General features: G+C 38.1%; 1 non-coding gene across 1 annotated transcript; it reads left to right on the top strand.

Moving 5' to 3' along the window:
- Positions 1-1,841: 1,841 nt before the first annotated feature.
- On the top strand, positions 1,842-1,956 carry LOC136769178 (U5 spliceosomal RNA). The gene has a single exon (XR_010822136.1). It is a non-coding gene; the product is annotated as a U5 spliceosomal RNA (small nuclear RNA).
- Positions 1,957-6,000: the final 4,044 nt, after the last annotated feature.

Here is a 6,000-nt window from a genome sequence, read left to right as displayed (position 1 = left end):
CTTTTCTTTTAATAACACTTATTAAGCACTTGGGCACTGAAGACACCACTTGGTTAAGTTTAGCAAGCGGGATTTTCCCCCATTCATCCATTATGCATTTCCTCAGCTGCGCAACTGCACAGGGCCTTCGTTGTCTTAATTTGCAGTTCATAGTGCGCCACACATTCTCAATTCGGAGACAGGTCAGGACTGCAGGCAGGCCATGCTAGCACCCGCACTCTCTGCCTATGCAACCATGCGCTTGAAATCTGGGCAGAATGTGGTTTGGCGTTATCCTGCTGAAAAATGCAGGTACGTCCCTGGAAAAGACGATGTCTGGATGGCAGCATATGTTGCTCCAAAATGTGTACATCTCTTTCTGCAAAAATGGTGCCCTCACAGATGTGCGAGTTACATGACAGACAGACACTCATACACACTGTCACACCCACACACACACACACACTTTCACAGACAGACACACGCACACACACTCACTTTCACACAGAGACAGACACACAAACACAGAGACAGACACACACACACTCACTTTCACACAGAGACACACAAACACATACACTTTCACACAGACACACACACACATACATACATACATACATACATATATAAGGAAAAGAAACAATACATTTAAAAATCACAAAAAGATGTAAATGTAAATGTAGATGTAAAGATGTTAATGATCTCAAGGTAGCTGGGACCATAGTCACCAAGAAAACAATTGGTAACACACTATGCCGTGAAGGACTGAAATCCTGCAGCGCCCGCAAGGTCCCCCTGCTCAAGAAAGCACATGTACAGACCCGTCTGAAGTTTGCCAATGAACATCTGAATGATTCAGAGGAGAACTGGGTGAAAGTGGTCTCAGATGAGACCAAAATCAAGCTCTTTGCCATCAACTCAACTCGCCGTGTTTGGAGGAGGAGAATTGACCCCAAGAACACCATTCCCACCATCAAACATGGAGGTGGAAACATTATGCTTTGGGGCTGTTTTTCTGCTAAGGGGACAGGACAACTGCACCGCATCAAAGGGACGATGGACGGGGCCATGTACCGTCAAATCATGGGTGAGAACCTCCTTCCCTAAGCCAGGGCATTGAAAATGGGTCAAATACTTATTTCCCTCATTAACATGCAAATCAATTTATAACTTTTTTGAAATGCATTTTTCTGGATTTTCTTGTTGTTATTCTGTCTCTCACTGCTAAAATACACCTACCATTAAAATTATAGACTGATCATTTCTTTGTCAGTGGGCAAACGTACAAAATCAGCAGGGGATCAATTACTTTTTTCCCCCACTGTACATACATATATATGGAAAAGAAACATTACAAGTATAAATCACAATAAGATGTAATAAGGTACAGATAAACAAAGTGTAATAAAATGTGATCTGTTTGAAAATGCAGGGACGTCACTGGAAAAGATGATGTCTGGATGGCAGCATATGTTGCTCCAAAATGTGTACATCTCTTCTGCAAAAATGGTGCCCTCACAGATGTGCGAGTTACATGACAGACAGACAGACAGACACTCACACACACTGTCACACCCACACACACACTTTCACAGAGAGACATATACACACACACACACACACACACACACACACACTTTCACACAGAGACAGGCACACACACGTACAGACACACACACTAACTTTCACACAGAGACAGACACACACACACACACACACACACACACATACATACATACATATGGAAAAGAAACAATAATTTTATAAATCACAATAAGATGTAATAAAGTACAGAAAAACTAAATGTAAGAAAATGTGATCTTTAATACACACAAATATGTATGGCTGGTCGGATGCGTCTTGGACTCGGGTTCCTCTTCATTACGTATAACGCTTTTGCCTTTTGCTAAAGCTTTCCGTGGAGGGGATCGTGGGTGAGTTTGTACCATTCTTGGGGGGCTCTGCCTTGTTGGGGCGGAGCTGTGATCCAGGTGAACAGCAGATCGGGCATAGGTGGGCATGTGGGCAGAGGAGTAGGAAGGCCGGTCAAGCAAATAAGCTTGCTAAGGTACGCAGCAGCAGCAAGCAGCCCCCCCATCCAGCCAGCCAGCCAGTCTGGCTGGCAGTGACTGAGTGGTTGACAGACGGCAAGCAACGGAATGTACGTGCTCTGTGATGTCATAGCAGTCAGCTGAGAGAGGCTCGTGATGTCATCGCTGAGCTGGCTGGCTGGCTGGCTCTGTGTGTGTGTGTGTCTGTGTCTGTCTGTTTTTCTGTTTGTCAGTCTGTCTGTCTGTCTCTCTCTCTCTCTCTCTCTCTCTCTCTCTCCCTCTCAATTCAATTCATTTGTATTGTCAAAGCAATTGGACATACATACATACATACATACATATATGTAGCGTAAGGTACACTTATACATTTCAATTAAAGAAGTGAATTCATAGTATCACCTTATCACGAATCCTGGAGTCTTGTAGAACTCAATTTCTGTAATAATTGGACGCAGACACCAATTCCAAAGATATAAATTGTCAAATTTATTTAAAAACAAAGACTAAATGTAGCACTACACTAATTATACAAAAGGGAAAAACTAATTAAAATTCAACTCTAGATCAACAAATCAAAGACAAATCACTTCCGTGACCAAATCAAAGACCATGGGATCCCATAGGATAACACACAAATCGTTAAACAAAAAAGGTTATAAACACATTGACTACAATACCGGTTAGTAATTCTAGGAATCACTAAGAAACAGTTGAAAGTGCTAAATTGCAGTTTCAGAAGATGAAAAAAAACTGTAACTGATGGGATATGTAGTACTTTATACTCGAGTGGTCTATGCGATTACACCCTGTTGGTGTTATTAAGAACGCCAAGTACCAGAATGCAGAGCGGGACTGTTTTTTGTGCCGTGACTTGTCGGGGGAAAAAGGCGCAGAAAAAACGGACGAGAAGGTGAAGGTAGTATGGCGGTGATGCACGCGTTGGTGAAGTGGGAAAGCGGGGTCGACAAAGACTCTTACAGCGTGATTCCCACTGCTTGCTTTCGCAATTTTGATTTATTCAGCATTGCTGATGATGACGAAGAGACGACTCGAAACTTCAGAGCAGAGTGGAGAGACACGAACAAACCTCCAAAAGGTGGATGGCCTGTCCATGAAGCGCAGATCATTATGACTGGTAACAATGTTTATTTAAAAAAAAAACATTAAAGTCTTTACATGCTATTTGATATATACAATCACAGTATATTTGAAATGAATGTTTAAGTTATTAATGTGTTGTACTTCTAACATACTCTTATAACATGGTAGGTGGTGGTGAGGGCGCTAAAACTCGTCATACTTGACTGGCATTTGTAAGAACGATTTATTGTGTGTTGTGCTTTACAATAAAATCCCCCAAATCACAAAATAAATTAAACCAGATATAATTTAACTTCAGTTTTGATTCAGTGTTGGCTGTTCATCTTAATTTGTATGGTCAAAGCACAGTATTTTTATGACAAATAAATATAATCCCCAAATATCTGTGGACATAATGCAGGGTTTTATTTATTTTATTTTTATTTTAGGAAAAGAAGGCGAACTAAGAAGAAAACTTAATGACCTAACAAAAATGCCCTGTCCTAAAATGAAGAGAGTACCTAAACCAAACAAAAAACTTCAAATTTCAGATGATAGTGACCTTGATGAACCACAGTTACCGGTGAGATAATTACTGCAAATATTAAATAAATGTATTGCAGGATTGTTTTTTTTTAATCATATTCATATATATATATATTTTCATTTTAAACTCTTTTCCTCTCTGAATACAGCACAAAATAAGAAAGAAAACCGATGGAGCTTCAAGAATTAGATCCCGTCATATTCTACAGACATTTAAAGAGTCCAGTGAAGTTGAGCTACAGCAAAAAGTTAAGCAGCTCGAAAAGGAAAACACAAGACTTAAAAATGAAAACCAATGTCTTCGAAACCGTATGGTTGATGGTAAGTTTTTTTATTTATAGCAAATAATTCCTTACCTTGATAAATGTTATTCTTCAGTAATTTAGATTCCAGAGTAATGTATTATAGTTGATCATACTGAAGTAATCTAGAACCACAATACAGACTCTTAATGTGCACTGTCTAATAGTTTAATAATACTGATTATTAAATAAAGTTTTTCAACATAACTTCATAATCCTACATTAATGACTATATGCATTACATTAGATCTGGTAATTGTTGTATTTTATCTTTTTTATTTTTTTCGTAGCTAATGTTAATGACCCACAAAAAGGTCAGTTTCCCAATAACATAGAGCAAGTCTCTCAAGTATAATTGCAGGCATTGATGGTTTTGTTTTCACTTTGTATTAAATATATTACTAGAAATGATTATCATTTAATACTAAGGTTTTTTTCTCCAGAGATTCCAGACCTTTTGGACAATCTGAAAAAAATTGTAACAAAAGCCACATTTATCAGCAATGAAGACAAAAGTGTGTCACCATCAAGTGGTTCTGACAGCCCCACAGCAAATTGTTCTGAATCTGACAAAGAATCACCAAAACAGGTATAACACTCTTGGTCTACAATATTACAAAGACAAGGTAAAAATATATATATTGAAAACAAATATTGGTTGTAAACAATCTAATGATGCTACATTATCAGTTATATTCATAGTTATAGTTGATAATAAGAATGTAATTGAATTATGGGTGTCACAGATTCACTTCCAACATTATTAAAGAGCAATCTTCGTGGTGGTGGCAGCAAGAGAGATCCAACTTCGGAGAAAAAGACACCTCTGGATCGCTTAAAGGTGGAAGCCATATATGGTATGTAAATGCTGTTGTACAAAATTTCTAACTCTCCTTTTTAACTGTATAGAACACAAAGGGTTAGCATTTGAAATGTTCCTTTGGCCTTTGTTTTAGTTTCAGAGACTAGAGTTAATTTATTAATAAATAATAATACCTTACATGTAGCAGCTGGAAAGATCCCAAAGTGCTCTACAGACTCACTTCACCCACCACCCTCTGGGGTGCAGCCATTTTGTACCAGCAGATTACTACACAGCAGTAAAGGTGGAGTCATAACAAATTTGTTAGACCTGATTGAGGGAAGCCTGACTTAGAATTCAGCCACGTCACTCTTTCAACAACACCTTGTAAATCACCTTGGATTAATGCTTCAGACATATTAATACATAATAATAATGAATAGTGCCATGGGATCCTTGACAATATAAACTTTCATGTCTCATTTAAATTTGACTTTTGAGCAAATACTTCACATTTCAGTCCAGTTGTGCCACATCAATGTAATGCTTAAGCAAGGTATTAATGGAGAAAAGACTGCCTTTGCATAGCTGCTTCGCCAAGTACAGATTTTACTATGAACTAGTGTAAGACAAGTTTAAGAGCATACACCAAAACATTTAAATACACCCACACACAAAAATGTTGATTTACTGTGGCAATATGTAACTAATGAACCCTTCTCAAAGATATGTGGTATGTTTATTAAAAGATTTTTATATATCTATGTGCAAGTCATTAAATCTATGTGATACATGTTTTTTAGGGGCTACCTTGAAAAAATTGCCCAGTACCCCAAAGAGTGTAATTGGTGGTGCAATTAACAGCAAGATAAATGAACTACGACACAGAATGAAACCAGAGTGAAGATTTGAAGAACCAGATCTGTATTTTTTGTTTTGTTTTCAACAGGGTTGGGGTCAATTCCAATTCAATTTTTAATTCCCTTTTCAATTCAATTCCAGTAAAGAATATTCTGTGAATGCAAAAAGTAATTGCAATTTTGAATTGATTTGTAGGAGGAATTGGAATTGAAAAACAGGAATTGACCCCAACCATGGTTTTCAGTGAGTGTTGTACAAATTGATAGGTCAGGGTTTCTGTAAAAACTTAATAGAGGCCAGCAGGCGTGCACGATCTGGGAAAAACTGCTCCACTACAACAGACCTCTTTCCCTTCGTTTTCTCTAAAAACCTCCTGATA

Source organism: Amia ocellicauda, chromosome 14, assembly GCF_036373705.1.
Source record: "Amia ocellicauda isolate fAmiCal2 chromosome 14, fAmiCal2.hap1, whole genome shotgun sequence".
NCBI classification, from domain to species: Eukaryota; Metazoa; Chordata; class Actinopteri; order Amiiformes; family Amiidae; genus Amia; species Amia ocellicauda.
Note: the sequence above shows the minus strand (reverse complement) of the source record. Positions and strands in the feature narration are given on the sequence as shown.